Genomic DNA, 16,576 nt, shown 5'->3' with positions numbered 1-16,576 from the left:
TGATTCATCAGTATCACATAAATACAAAAAGCCGGAAGTGGCATTGTGACTTAAGTGATATAGTGCTAGCCTTGAGCAAAAGAAGCCCAGGGACAGTGCCCAGGCCCTGAGTTCAAGCCCCAGAACTGGCATAAAGTAAAATAAAGGAAAACTAACCCAAAGTCTACTAAAGAATCTAGTCTATAAAAGAATTAGTAATATGACTAGAGATAAGGTTAATGGAGCTATGTTTATCTAAGCAGTAGCACATCAGATAGCATTTAGTGCAGATGCTATTTACAGTATATAAAAAACATACTGAGGGACTTATTTTAATGAAAGATGTACAAGAGTTGGGCACCAAAAAAAAAAACCCTGTAACACATTCCTGAAAAAAGTTTAAAAGGTCTTAATGTAACATATTTGTGCTTGGCAATAGTCAATATTGCTCACGTGTCAGTTTTTACTAAATTGACCTATAGATTTATTATATTTCCAGCCAGAATTTCAATACTGTTTGAGGGAAGTGTGTTTGTTTTTCTAACAAGAAACCTAAGATAATTTATAAAAGGATAAGGCTTATTTTGGTGTGCAGTTTTAGAGGCTCTCATCCATGGTTGGGTGGCACTGCTACTCTGGGCTTGTGACAGAGCAGCAAGAGTGGAAAGAATGTAGTAGAGCATTAAGGCAAATTCCACGACCCCCTTCAAGGCATAACCTCCTCCCACTATGCCACACCTATAACGGCTTCCCCCACCTCCTCAATTGTGAACCAGTGCACCTATGTGCCTGCTGGCCTTCCCTCCCTCCTTTTTCCTTACCCCCCCCCCCCCCGTCATTCTCCCTCAAGTTGTGGTTGTTTCATTTTTTTATGTTTTTTATTGTAAAAATACTGTACAGAGCGGTTACAGTTACATGAGTAATGAGTACATTTCCTATCCAGCATTGTTACCTCCTCCTTTGTTTTTCCTCTGCCATTCCTTCATTTTTGTTTTCCTAAGACAGATTTTCAGTCTAACCCAGGCTGGTCTCCAACTTGCAATACAGGTACCGAGATTGCTGCTGTGTATTGCCACCACTGACTGGGACCACATGGGCCTTTGAAGAGCACTCAACTTCCACACTACAGCAGGAGGTTAGCTGAGAGGGTTGATAACAAATATGGAATGATAGATTCAAAAACAACTGAAACCACCTGAAAGTAAAAGACAAATTTAGAAGACTTCCACCTGAAGTCCATCATTAAAGCCGTGATACTGATACAGGACTAGACAACTTTCCTTTAGGAAAGAGGCCATTATACTGCAGTAAGTAAGCAGTTGGTCTTTTCAGAAAATGGATGTCCAAATTAAAGAGGAATGATATTGATTGCATCATGTGGTGTACAAAAGGCAGTGCAGTGTGTTCCTAGCAGCAGTCTAAATGTAAAACAGATCAAAAGTCTGTCAGCAACAAAATAATGCAAAACTAAGGAATGGCCTTACAGTGCTTATACAGCATTTAAAAAAAAAAAAAAACACTAAAAATATGGAAAAATCCATCCACACAAATGTGGATGATTTCTAGTCGGGCACATCCTGTTTTTCTAACGTTTCTATACTTTTTTTTGGAGTCATCTGTGATATCCTAATTCACACAAGCGAAGTATTTTCTGACTATCTTGTTCAACCTGCAGCTCATTCTCATTTTCTACTCTTTGATTTCAAAATCATACTTTGGAATTTTCACTTGTCAGTTTCTTTTATTCACTGACTTTGGTACAGACACGGTCCCTAGAGTGGGGTGGTTAGCTGGAGATTAGAGGGTCAAGGACTTTCCTGCACCAGCTCACTTGAAAGCGCTATCCTCAGATCTCAGCCTTCTGAGTAGGGAGGATTACAGACATGAGCCTCTGGTGCCCAGCACGTCCTTCTTAATGCCTTTAGTTTTTATGACCTCCCTTTTAAAATCACCCTGACTTTCCACCTCTTTCCTGGATGCTCCATTCTGAAAGTCCTTGAGTCAGCTTGGCTGCATGTTGGCTTGTCTCAAGCAAAATTTAATTTTCTACTCTTACACATTCTCTTCCTCCCTCTTTTCAAATTAGAACATGTCATTTGATGTTTACCTTTTCCTAGTCTGCCAGGTATATATCATAGCCAGGTTTTTTTTAAATATAAAATCCACTGAACTTTCCTACTGAACACTCCAACCAGACTCCTCTGAGCTTCATGGGATGTTGTCTGCCCAGAATAGTATATAGTGACAATAGATCTTTTCCTCCCAATAATTGTAAAGATATTTATAAGTCATGACCAGCCTAGCACACGGATACATCTACTGTCACCACGCTTGTAAATGGTATGCCTGTGCCTCAATTGATTCACAGGTGACGTTAAACCCAAGCAAGGTAAGTGAAATGTCTCCTGAGAAATTGGGAATTAGGTATCCGTAACAGACATTTGGAAAATGGGAAAATAACCAGGCCTTAAAGTGCTTTATATCAGCACTGGATAAGAAAATGTAGGCTGGGAGTTTGGCTTGTGTCAAGCCCTAAATTCAATTCTAATATACCCCCATTTTCTCCCACCCCACCCTACCCCTCCCCCCCCAAAAAAAAGGAAAAGAAAGGAGAGCCACGTAGCCAGGTGTGGTGAATTTGGGCAGTAGAGATCAGCCTGTGCTGCTGCAGTGTAGAGGGGAAGAGGCTGAGTTTTAACACATTCTTTTTTTCTTTGTTTGCTTTTGACAGTACAAGGGCATGAACTCAGAGCCTTGGACTTGCTAGGTAGGCACTACCACTTCATATAGGGCCCCAGGCCCTACAAGTTCTAATTTCTAATATTTAAATGTTCATATCCCTTAAACAATTTTTCCTTTTAAATACCTCAAAATATATTCCATCATAATGGATACTTGTTAATGATTTGGGCATTTCTTTAGCACAATGCAGCGTGCAATACTCTGAGTACTTGATATTCCTGATCATATTTGATCCCTATATTAAAGAAGGAGCAGTTCATCATCTTCCTTTTGCTGAGGTTCATAGGTGTTATTAATAGATTAAGTTTTTGCTGGTACAAGAGTTTTGCTTTCCATGTGCTCAGGTCCCACCTCTGCCATTCTGGATTGGTGCTTCGCCATTTGTATTTCTAAAGTGTTCCAGGAAATGTTAGTCGGTAACTAGAACTGAAAAACATTTCATTTTCAAGAATTAAACAATCTCTTACAAGTAACCAACTCATTCCTCCACTCACCCACCTTCACCAATCTCAGACTTGTGAGGTACAGAGGGGTTATATAACTAACGTAATCTGTACAGTTCTTTTTTTGGGGGGGAGGGGGGGGGATCTGGTCGTGGGGCCTGAACTCTGGGCCTGGGCGCTGTCCCTCAGCTCTTCAGCTCAAGGCTAGCGCTCTACCACTTGAGCCACAGTGCCACTTCCGGCTTTTTCTTTTTTGCTTATGTGGTGCTGAGGAATTGAACCCAGGGCCTCATGCATGCAAGGCAAGCGCTCTACCACTGAGCCACCTTCCCAGCCCCAATATGTACAGTTCTTATCAAACTTGTTACCCCTTCCCTCACTTTTGTCCCACTTTCCCTTGCTCCCTAACCCCCCCCCCCCCAAGTTGTACAAATTATTTCCAATATATTGTCTTGTGGATATCGCTGTTACATTGGTTCCCCTTCCCCCCATGTCCTTTGTCTATAATTCTTTTGTTCCCCTTCCCTTCCCTAATTCTGATAAATGTATATATAATACCAGGGTACCAAAATCAAATACAGTGATGGTAGGGGAAATCTCAGATTTGTATAGTACAATTTGATTTTTGTGTGTGTGTCCTGGCTCTGGGGCTTGAACTCAGGTCCTGGGCACTGTCCCTGAGCCTTTTGGTCACAGTAACTACCACTTAAGCCAGAGCTCCACTTTTGACTTTTTGGTGGTTAATTGGAAGGACTTTCCTACCTAGGTTGGCTTTGAACCATGATCCTGAGATCTCAGCTTCCTTAGTAGCTAGGTTTACAGGCATGAGCCACTAGTGCTCGGCTTACAATTTGATTAAAAAATATTGTTATTTTGAATCAGCCCTTTGCCACTGGATGAGCATGATGAGAAAATACTACCCATTTTTAGTTCCCAAACTGAACACTAGATGGCAAACAGCACATAGAGAATCATGTTAAGTATGCTTATTTCCAAACATTTTACTTTTTCTTCAATAAACTTTTTAGTCAATATTTGAATTTAATAATCTAGTATAGATAATAATAGAATATTAAAAGCAGGGGTTGTTGAGTATGTAACTCAGAGAGCATTTGTTTAGAATGTACAAGGATGTAGGTTTGGTCCACTACAAAAAATTAAAGCCAAGGAGTGCCAAGCCCAGGGGCATATGCCTGTAGTTCCAGGAGGTTGAGACCAGAGGATTATAAGTAAGAGGCCAGCCTGGCTATATAGTGAGATCTTGTTTCAAAAACCAAACCAAAACACACACACACACACACACACACACACACACACACACACACACTCGAGAATTTATCATAGACTGTATTGTGGATTAACTCATAAGCAGAGCCATAGATGCCCAGAATGTGTATTTAACAGATTTTAGCTGCCTTCCAGCTTCTGCTTCTTAAAGTGGTTCACTAATCATAGAACATAGAAAATTGAGAATACTTTTCCACTGATACATTTCTGTACTTCTGCAAATAATGGACCCACTACTAAAAACATATGCAAATACCCTACACACACTACTGTTGGCCCACCTTTTCTCTAGAAAGAGTGAACCGTGGAGTCAGTGTGGTCTGTGAGGAGAGATCCAAGGGAGGGACACACTGCTTGTCATACATGGAGCAATACTAGGGAAACATTATGTTGACTTGGCCACTGCTGGCAAGGGGCCTCACATCCGGACCTCTGAGGGCGACTGTTGAAGGCACCTGAGCTAGCAGAGCTCAAGGCTGGCAGGATTGTAGCACCTAAAGAGCTGCTTGGGATTTTCCAAGCAGCAAGGAGGTCTCCAAATCCCTCCTTTCCCCTCCCCTCCTCTCTTCTCCTCTCCCTTTCTCTTATACCTACCTCTGCTCTATGGAAGCATGACTAGGAATTCCTTGAGAACAGTTCTTCCTCTCTCATCTGACCAAGGCTAGGCAGACAGCAAATCTTCTGTAAATCTTGGTAAATGAGTGACTGAGTTCTTAATATAATTTATAAAACCTCTCAAGCCACTTATACGAGGATTTGACAGCAAGAACTTTGTGATTGCCTACAAATAAATTGTCTAGAACCATTTCACATCATCCTGCAAAAGGATAAGACCACCCAGGACTGACTTAAGAAAAATCAAAAGAAAAAACAGATGCAAAAATACAATAAAATCCAAGTTTCTTCTGCTATTGAATTGAATGGAGCTACATGATAGAATAATGTTCATGTCTACTGAGAACTTTCCTATACTGAGAACTTGGGATGGTTTTGGCTGAAAACAGTCTCATTTTCCCAGACAATAGTTTGCATCCATCCCAGCTCCAAGGTATCATCCTTCCACCCTAATTCAAGACTAGGGGAGGAATCTATTTTAAAGGATAAGATTAACATTCCTCCAAAACCAAAGTCTAAAGAAGCCTGCTGGTCTGTTTACTAAGAAGTTTGCTAAAAGGTTCTTAATTTTCTGCTTGGTAGATAGTTCTTTTAACTGAAGCCAAACTGATGAAACTCGAGTTTCTGGGAAATACTATGGTTTGCACTCATCTCTGTTTTCACCAAATCTCACATAATACATTCCAAATAGCTTTAAATAATTTTTAAACAACTGGGTGCCTGTGGTTCACACCTGTAATCCTAGCTACTCAGGAGGCTGAGATCTAAGGATCACGGTTCAAAGCCAGCCGGGGCAGTAAAGTCTGTGAGACTCTTATCCCCAATTAAACACCAGAAAACCAGAAGTGGTTCCATGGTTCAAGTGGTAGAGTGCTCACCTTGAGCTGAAGAGTCAGGGACAGCACCCAGGCCCAGAGTTCAAACACCATGACTGACAAAAAAATAAATGATTATTATAAAGGCATGTACAGAGGGGTTACAGATACATAAGTTAGGTGAAGAGTACATTTATTTTTAGGTAATAGGTTTTATAATCTGTTTGGAAGGTTACTATAAGTGACAGAATGTGTGGAGCTCTGAAACTTTTCTTGAATCTCTGTAAGAGATTTTTCTGTCTTCAAACTCTTGCTTCTTGGAAAGCCCTCTCTGATTTTAATATTAAAAATAATGATCATTGGCAAGGCACAATGCCATGTATGGTAATGCCAGTTACACAGGAGACTTGAGGCCAAAGGATCACAAATCTGAGGACAGCCAAACAAAGTAAATGAGACCCGCATAAAACATAAGACTAGGGATGTAGTTCAGTGATTGAGCACTTGCCTAATTAAAATTTGAAAGGTCTAATGTCCAGTATTGCAGAGAACAAAGCAAATCAACCAAACAACACCCTCCAAAATAACAGTCATATTCTGATCCCGAGTGCTTCCTTTGCTTTCGTCTCAGAGATCCGTAGGAACTTGCTCAATGGTAAACTCCACATTCTTACCTTAGATTTACAGTTTGAGATTCTATAGTTGGGCCTAGTGACTAATTTTATTAGCTCTTCCTCTAATTCAGATTGGAAATCCTTTTCATAGATGGAAATTATGGAAGTGAGTGGGCTTCTAGTCTGATTTGGTCAGAAGTAAACAGGAAAATCTGTGGTGACTAGCAGGAATCTGTAGGCATTAGGCTTTGTCACTCTTCCAGCTCCTGTCTTTTTTCTTGTTTGATTTTGTATCTTCTTGGACACCTCCCCACTACTTCTAATTTAAATTCTTGTCACATATCCACTCAGATTATCTTAGTCCTTTTTATAACATGGCAAGATGCAGGTAGATAACGAGACAAATATGTGAGTAATTGTTGCCCTCAGCTTCTGTAGACAAAAAGTATTGGCAATTGGTGCAGAGTGAAAACCTGTGTGGCTGACCTCTCTGTGTGTGTGTGTGTGTGTTTATGTGAACAATGAGATTTTTAGGATTAAGATGGTGAATGTGATTAGAGAGCTATTCTCATTTATTGGAGAGAAACTATTTTTCTATCTAAAAGCAATTTTACTTTTATATTTCCCTTCATTACACTCAGATCCCTATGGCAGCTGAAAGATTCCTTAGAAACAGCTGTGCGGATGTTTAGGTGGGCACTCCTTTGGCTCTTTTGTGCTATTTCTCCATTAATTCCTGTCTTGTCCATTGCTTGCAGGCTAATATCCACAACAGCATAGGGGCTATAGATTGTGATTGTTGGTAATAAACAAGGCCCTAGATTTTTCTGATACATTCCCAAAGGCACAATTTCCTTTCTGCCCTTTCTGCCCTTCTGTGGGTACTATGTCTGCCCTGCCTGTGGGAGCAGGGTAAATTAAACCTGGGGACATACTGTTGTCCTGTGTTGCTGGAAAAACCAGGTTTCCCCACCTTGTTTTCCTCTTCCTAGTCATTCTCAGAGTACCTTTCAGTGAGACGACCTTCGGCAAATCTCAGTAAGACCTCAAGAAGCCATAAGGAGTTGCAGCTCAAGGCAACTCTCCCTGTTAGGAACCAGAACTGAGGCTCAGTGGTGTCACTAAGTTGTCTGGGTTTTCTCTTTTAGGATAGTTGCTTGTCACACGTGTTTACCTGACCTGAAACCTAAGTCATGTCTAATCTTATAATAATTAAATAGCAATGGGTCATTTTAGTCCACCAAGGAGTCCCAGAGCCTGATAAACAATCATTACATTGGAGCAGGACATACTTTTTAACATCTGTAATTCCAGCTTCTCCAGAGGAAGAAGCAAGAAGATTATGAGTTCAAGCCAGCCTGGACAAAGTTAATGGACCTGATATCAAAAACAAACAAATCACAATATAGATGGAGGTATGGCTCAAATAGTCAAGTATATGCCTAGCATATGTGAAGCCCTGGGTTCAATCCCCAGTACTACAACCAAACAAACAATACCTACGCTGGAACATAGAAACCTGGACATGTTAGTTCCTATAATACTAAATATCCTACAGTGGAGTAATACACACTTATAATCTCAGCTTCCTAGGAAACAGAGGCAGAAGGCTCTCAAGCTTTGTTTCCAGGCAGGCCTGGGCTACATAATGAGACACTGCCAAAAATGAATGGCTTCCATCTGGGAGTGGGATAATGGGGAGGAGGTATCTGTGCACTGTTGCTTCTGATGATAGGGTTAACAGTATGGAAACTTTACACACTAAACTTGCTTAAGTGTGTCTCTGTCCACTTGAAAATGAAAATAGCGACGAAGAAATTAGAATCTTGACCTCTCAAGATGATAATTATCAGTGATGACAATTATGATTTGTGGAGGACAAACAATCTGGATACTAGAAAGTACTGTGCAGAGGCCCACAGTTGGCCTAAAGAAAGAGACAGGAGGATCAAGGTTTAAGGTCAGTCCCAAGGAAAGTTAGCAGAACCCTATCTGATAAACAAACTAAAAGCAAAAGGACTGGGATAAGGGTCAAGTAATTGAACACTTACCTAGCAAATCAGGAGACTAAGTTCTATCCCCTGTACAAAACCAACCAAACAAACAAAATGTGCATAAAACCAACCAGCAAACTTATTTTACAGAACTCTTCAAATATAAAAGACTTAAGAAGCAGGAAGTATTTGTATAAAATGAATTTTTGGCAGTAATTTTTATTCAGGTATTAGAAATAATTGAAAAACATGAAAGTTCAAATAGATTTTTTTAAAAAATCTGCTTAAATATTGCTGCAAAAGTCTATCGTTCAGTAATAAGCAACAAACATGTTCTTTCTATGACCAGATAAGACTTCTCAAAAAGCTAGATCAAATAGAACACCTGGCAATCCAATGATTTCCTCCTAGAACCAGAGTTGTAGGAAATCATTCAACCATTTCCCCCATTTTGAAATGAGGAATTGTGTTTACAGCAAAGAAACTTTGCTAAGACATTAATGTTCTCTTGAGTATCAGTGTCTATAGGGCTTTAAATCTTTTGGCTTTTACCCACTCCTAATTCTTCTACCTTTGTGAATGGTTCATTCCAGTATTAAATAGTTGACTTGTTCTTATCAAAAATATTGCCTATGGTGCTATTTTCTCTCTCTCTCTCTCTCCACACACACACACATATACCTACATCCCTTGAGCTATTTTATATAAATATTATTTATTTAAACATAGTCTTGCTTAGGTTATTATGCTGAGTTCTAGTCCCTATTGCTGACTCTCTGAGATTTATCCAATTATATCATACACCATAGCTGTCTCAAACCTATTAAGCTTAATACATCATTTTCATTACCACCAGAACCCTCATTCTCTGCCTCTCTAAAAAAAAGCTTTCTCTTCCTAATATAATATTTTATGATGTTATGACACTACTGTTAAGCAACTCAGATCAAAACCCAAGAATAACTGGGCTTGGATGTTAATACTTGTAGAATAAAGACTGCGCATCTAAAGCTTGAATTCAAGTCTTATGGGAGTGAACAAATGGTACTATATAAAAATGTACTGCATAAAGGGTGCTAAGATGGTATAGTGCTCAGCTAGCAAGCACAAAGACCTGGGTTCAATCCCCAGCCACAAAGTAAGTAAAAGTGTAAAGGCTGCTAAGTCCTATTTTTTTAACTACTTAATGAAATTGAATTAAGTCCGGAAGAAGTCTATGCTTGTTTGAATATTATATTATTGAAAAACTTCTCCTAACCAGTTTTCAATTAAGAATTAATTACATTTGGCAGTCGTTGTTGTTTTAAACAGTACTGGAGTTTGAACTTGGACTGTTGCCTTTGGTAGGCAGATATTCTACCACGTGAGCCACACATCCAGCAGTAGCACAAATCCCAGAATTTTCAAAGCAGTTCTTACGTTAGAGCAAACAAAAAAACAGAAAAAAGGGCAAATAAGTTTAATAGCAAAAAGGGAAAGGGCCACCGGATGGCCACATCCCTTCCTTCTCATTCATATCCCCAAGCCCCAGAGCCGTTCCACCCTCCTAAGTTCGAACAGAGTCCCAGCTGGTTTGGTCAAAAACTGACTTTAGGAAACATCCCTCAGAGATGTTGATTACTCTTGAAAAAGAGATAATAAAACTCAGCCCCTCTTTCATTTAAGAAAACGACAAAACAAAATGAACTAAGCAACTCAATGGCAGCGATGGGAGGGAGGGAACAAGTGGGAAAGAGGGAACAGCTGATGCTATGCAAAACAAAAGAAATGTACATCCCACCCAATGTGGAAGAAATAACTATTGCAAAGCTCATAGAACTCATAAATGGTATAGACCATGATAGACAATTTGTCCTATGAAGGTCAGAATGTGTTTGTAACTTTAACTAAGCTTCACTATCCCACAATACTGTGGAATTTGGGAAATTATGTAACCACTTAATCACAATAAAAAATTTGAAACAAAAACAGTATTTTTGTCCAGAAAAAAAATAGAAAATGACAAAACATAAAAAAAAACCTGGTAAGAAAAAACTTAAAATATTCTTATAGCTGCCTGGAGAGCAGATTTTAATCTCACCGTCTGAACAGATAACCTCAGATCCACAGGGCCCATTTGGACTAAAACCAAATGGAATCTGTTACTCAGTGTCTTGTGGCTTTTCTTGCACCTTTCAAGAGACATTGCGGGGCTCCTATGTCTGTGACTATGGTGACAACCAGGGGATTTGGAGCAGGATGTGTGTGTGGAACCTGGGGACCTGCTTGGGCGCTGTCTTGGACTCTTGCTCCCATGCCTTTCTTGGTGGGGGCGGGGTTTCTTCTTTGGGGTGACTGACTAATTTCTGGATGATGCCACATAGCTTGTCCAGGCCTGGCAGCGATCAGTGGTGGCACTCTTTCCAGTTTCTCTTCTTCTTCCTCCTTTTCACTGGACTCCACACCATCCATGTCATCTTCTAGAAAACTCACTCGAGGTTCCCGTGGCTCAGCCTCCTCTAGCACACAGCGTTTCTGTAGTTGAGCAAGAATGATCTCACAGACTCTCCTACTGGGCACTAGTTCATCATTGAACTCATCCACACGCATCAGTGCACACTCTCCATTTCGGTTCTGGCTCTTGATTTTTTGATAGCTGTTGTACAAAGGCTTCAGATACTTGTAGCAATCAATTACAGTACCCATCAGCCTCATGTCAAGTGCCCCCAACATGGACGTACTTGAAATCTTTATTTTTAATAAATTCAGCAAGGACAACTCTCTCAGGTTGAATTTGAAGCATCTGTAAGCCCAAAGCACTCTTCTTTCCAGTACTGATGCTTGTGAATTTGCAACCCAATGATCTTCTCTACCAGATATTGAGGATTGATGCCAAGCATGCTATGTGCATCCTTCATCCTTCATTTTCTGAACTATGGTTTTAACCAAGTGTAGATGACAATCCTCTCGTGATAGTCAGTAAACTCTACTTGTTTGTTTATTTTTTTAAAAAAAAACTATATCAATAACCAGTGTATGTCTGAGTCAAGCAGAAAAGGTCAGATAAGTTGATGTTAGGGAAATGAACCCCAAGATAAGTATTCAAATTTTTTTTCTTTCATGCAATTGTTTCTAACATATTTATAAGATGATTTCTTTGTTGCTTTGTATGTTCCTCCCCCATGGTGTAACCCCTGCTTTCACTGTATTTGATGATGGTATAATTAGTGGAGGGGAAGGGAAAAAACAAATCGTTTAAATAGGGATACAGGTGGACCCATTGCAACAATGAGATGTACAAGTCGTTATGTCGAAAAAGGAACTTTATAACTTTGGTGTGGGGAGAGGATCGGGTGGAGGGTGGGGAGATGGGAAGGGATGGGAAGGGGAAACAAAGGAGGAAGCAACAGTGCTTGATAAGAAATGTACTCGATATCTTGCCCATGTAATTGTAACCCCTCTGTACAGTATTTTCACACAAAAAAGTAATCTCATGTGACTCTTATGATGACTAGATGGGTTAGTATATGAAGCAAGCCTGGATATAATAAATGTTGGATAAAAAATAAAAAATCTATAGCAGTTGTCCTGAAATAACCTCTTTTGAGCTTTCCTTTTATGGCTTGTGTGAGAGGAATACACACTGGCATTTCCCTTTAAGAATAATAAACAAACAAAAAACCTAAGACAAGTTGAGAGATGCCCAATAGAACCTACTCTGCATCTAGTAATTTTTCTTGCCTATTCTGTCCCAACACAGGCAAACGATCCTGCCTTATTACCTGGTAGTTACCTGGGCAGTGCTGCAACCTAAGCAAGCACTTACCCAGCCAGAAGTACTTCACATGGTAAGATTATTCTTTGAATATTTACTATTCTACAACTGGCAACATAGGTTAGAACACCCTTAATCGCTTTCAAGCACACACAGAAAGTTTAACAGATGTGGGCAATGGCGCTCCCGTTCCTAAATCACTTGGTGGATGGCAAATAGTGGTATTGGGCAGATAATGACTAAGGAAATAAGTACTGTAAAGCAGATGGAAGAACTCTGGAAAATAACTGACACTCCCAAGTATCGGTATTAGACTCTGCCCCTTGCACGATCTGTGGCACAAAGGGTTGCCAGCCTCAATACCCTCAAATAATCAACAGCCCTCTAAGGCAAGTCCTTGAAACACAATGAAGGCCACTATGACTCTCCCCTGTTTCCTCTGGTGGTGAAACTTAGGAAAGATGGCAAATGAGACTTTGTTCAAAGGTGTAGAGTCTCAATCAGATTTTGTTTTGGACTCACTGTAGACTTAAGCTACTCTTAAGTCTAAGAGGGGCTTGAACTCTGGGCCTGGGCGCTGTCCCTCAGCTCCTCAGTCAAGGCTAGCGCTCTACCACTTGAGCTACAGCACCATTTCTGGTTTTCTGAGTGGTTTATTGGAGATAAGAGTCATCATGGCCTTTCCTGCCTGGGCTGGCTTTGAACCGAGATCCTCAGATTTCAGCCTCCTGAGTAGCTAGGATTACAGGCATGAGCCACCAGCACCCGGTTTAAGCTATTCTTTAAGAAGATGAACCTACAGTTTTAAACTAATTCCCTGAGCCAACAATTCTGGCCTTCCTTCCTCTACAGCCACCTGTGGAGGCTGTAGAGTACACTGATGAGGGGGACTTTGGCATCAAATAGCCCTGAGTTCAATTCTCCACTCATGTGTTTTATTTTTGACCCATCATTTGGTAAAGTGTATCTGGAAAGACAGCAATAGAAGGCTTTGACTATTGAGGTTGCAGAAAAGAAGAAGATGACCCAGCCCTGGTCTCATGAAGAAAGTACTTGAATCGGAGGACAATACAGACAGCTGGGGCAGGGGAAGGGTAGATGTGGGAGAGGTATAATGACAAAAATCAAAACAGGCCTCCAAGGTACCAAGTTACTGGAGAACAGCAATTGGGTGGTTGGGAAGCTCTGAGACAGTCTTATCCCTCACTGTCTTCAACCATATAAAGTTGTTGGGATGATTCAGAGAAATAATAATTACAATGGTTAATGCTTAAAATCCTGACTACTTTGAAGGAGGAGATAGGAGGATCATGGTCTGAGGGTGGCTCAGGAAAAAAGCATAAAATCTTTTCTGAAAAATAAAAGCAAAAAGGCTGAAGATCTGGTTCAAGTGGTAGAGTGTCTGCCCAGCAAGCACAAGGCCCAGAGTTCAAACCTCAGTACTGAAAAGAAAACATTAATATTAATTGTGAATCTCTAAGCACAATCTGGTTGGTAGAAAACACCTCATGACGGATTATCTGGCAGTATTTCAAGTGTCTTCATGGCAAGATTTTAAATTATTTTGTTTAATCATTGTTGTGTCATTGATACCTCCAGCCATATCTGACATGATAGAGTTTAAATATTTGTTGGCTGAAAGGCTGCAATGACAAAAAAATCAGCACAGGAAAAAATACAGTAGTGAAGAAAATTACAAAGAAAAATCAGAATGATAGAATTTTAGTAAATTAAATATAACTGAGTATAACATTTCAGGAGGGACATCTCTCCTCTTCTCCTTAGAAATTGAAAGCGTAATTAATTCTGAGGGAATCACATCATTTCTTTTCTCTTTGTCCACTAGAGGGAGTATATACTCAACATACAGCCCTTCACAAGCTCATCTGACTCTAATTCCCTTAAACTAACTGTGTATGTGCTCATACATGTGGCTTTGAAACAAGGTCTTGCTGTGTATCTCAAGCCTGTCGTTAAACTTTTGATCCTCCTACTTCAGCTTCTCTAATGCTGATATTATAGGCATATACCATGATGCCTAGTCCTATCTTCTATAGTTTGATTTAAATGCTTGGTTTTAAAAAAGTGACCACAACCTCCCATACACCCACATACAAGGGCATAAGCCTTTGCACGTGATCAAGATAACTAAAATATAGTTTACAAAGGACTGACACTCCATCAAGCAAACCTTTGGGACAATTAAGAGGTTAATAAAAGGAACGGGGTGCTGGTGGCTCATACCTGTAATACTAGTAACCCAGGATGCTAAGATCTGAGGGTTGCAGTTCAAAGCAAGCTTGGGCAGGAAATTCCATGAGATTTTTTTTTCCCATTTGTGCACTAATTTATTTGTTCATTAAAATGACTTCAAGTCATCTCTATTTTTATTTATGTATTCATGTATGTATTTTTAAATAAGTTTTTATTGTGAAAATACTGTACAGAGGGGTTACAGTTACATGAGCAAGGTAATGAGTACATTTCTTATCCAGCATTGTTGCCTCCTCCTTTGTTTTTCCCCTACCATCCCTTCCCTCCAGCCTCCACAACTACAACTACACTTCCCCCCACCCCACCCAAATTGTAAAGTTTGTTTTTCAACATAGTGTCTTCTACATTCCATGAGATTCTTATCTCCAATAAACTACCAAAAAAAAAAAAAAAGCGCTGCAAGTGGAGCTGTGGCTCTTTTTTATTTGTACTCTTTTGCTCAATCTTAAGCAAAACAGGCTGGGGGACGGACAGTGCCCAGGCCCTAAGTTCAGGCTCCAGGACCTGCATATGTATGCACTGCCCCTCCCCCCCCCCCACATGAACACACACATAAGCTTAATCAAATGAATATTAGGAAACTAAAGCAAGGTTGAATGGAGAGGAATAGATGAATGAAAAAAGAACAGTGGATGAATACAGTCATAATATTTAATGTATATAATATGAAAAAAAGAGGGAAACGATGTGACTGTGGGGGAGGGGTAGGTGAGTGGAGAATGATGGAAGGGCTGACTGATCAAGGTGCACTGGACATATAAATGGACTTATTAAATTGTCGTCTCCCCTTGTACAACAAATTGGAGGCAAAAAATAAAACAAATGATCTCAGACCAAGTCAGGTAGCAGGCAAAAGAAATCATCAAAATGTGTATCTGATAGCCTTTCAAATTTGTAAGAGACAAATGAAAAAGCAATTAACTTTTTACTGAGAGAAAACGTCAAAATCTGTCACACGTTTCTGTTTAATATTTTGTCACTTAAATTTGAATGTTCTAAAATTGGCTATGGTGATATTATCACCTAATTGTTTAAAAAAATGCCAGTTTACCAATGTTCATTTCTGGCATTTTTTTGCATATTTGATTCAGTTTGAGAACCATAATATTTTGTTCCACATTAAAAATGTCTGCTTTCTGCCTTGTCTTCTGAGGCCAAGGCTATAAACAGGCCCTGGTAGTGGCCTGGAGGGAGCATTCGTGAGGTGATGAGACATGGCGTCTGTAGCGCGCTAATCCTCTCAGAGCCTGGAGAAGCTGACAGGCTGCATTTGTCAAGGTAAGTGCTGCCACCACATAATATGCAGATTCAAGTGCCAGGTCCTTCCACGAGTAACTTCCCTCCCATGTGGCTTCCTGGAACTCTCAGGTATGACACACTATTGTGCAAGTACAGATTATTTGATCATAATTAGTACAAGTTTAGAAATGCCTTTTAACTTGATTACATAGACATAATGTGTGGGATTTTTCTTTTTTTGAGGTTGTATAGAAATCAGAGGCTCAGCAAATGTGAACTGGAATCTTTCTGTGGTTCAAATAGTGAATTTAAGGAAGTAACCGTGTTTCAAGCAGTTAGCTACACCCTGAAGGACTAACTCAGAAAAACCACTGAACGCAGGTGCTTTTCTCAGGGCATGGGATGGCTGCTCACAGAGAAAAGAGAAGGTCGAAAGTCTTCGAAATTATAGTTTGTAGCTTGGTATGGTGGTACATGCCTATAATTTCAGCACTCAGAAGCTAAGGTAGGAACATTCTAAGTTCCAGGCCAGTCCGGGCTACATAAAATGAGATTCTGTCTCAAAATAAAGAAAGAAAACAAACAACACCCTCCCAAAGCCCTCCTGCATTTTCCAGGGAACAAGACATTCTGTTCCTAGTAATTGAGGAACCAAAGGAACCTTTCCAGGTCTTCCCGGAACACCAAGAGCCAGGGAAGCAAAATGGGGCAGACAGCAGGTGAAGGACACGTGAGTGAGTATGCCAGCTGCACTGCAGAGAAGGTGACCTACCTCAGCTGGCCTTTGAGGGGAAGCCAAGAGCCAAATGCACAGGTCCAA

The 16,576-nt window shown here is 40.2% G+C and overlaps 1 pseudogene; it reads right to left on the bottom strand.

The window, feature by feature from the left end:
* Window positions 1–10,524: 10,524 nt before the first annotated feature.
* LOC122108685 lies at window positions 10,525–11,386 on the bottom strand (annotated as a pseudogene).
* Between the last annotated feature and the right edge of the window lie 5,190 nt (window positions 11,387–16,576).

Source organism: Dipodomys spectabilis, unplaced genomic scaffold (assembly GCF_019054845.1).
Source record: "Dipodomys spectabilis isolate Male_0828 unplaced genomic scaffold, ASM1905484v1 ptg000063l, whole genome shotgun sequence".
Classification (NCBI taxonomy): Eukaryota; Metazoa; Chordata; class Mammalia; order Rodentia; family Heteromyidae; genus Dipodomys; species Dipodomys spectabilis.
The sequence above is the reverse complement of the archived record's forward strand: the minus strand, read 5'-3'. Positions and strand labels throughout refer to the sequence as shown.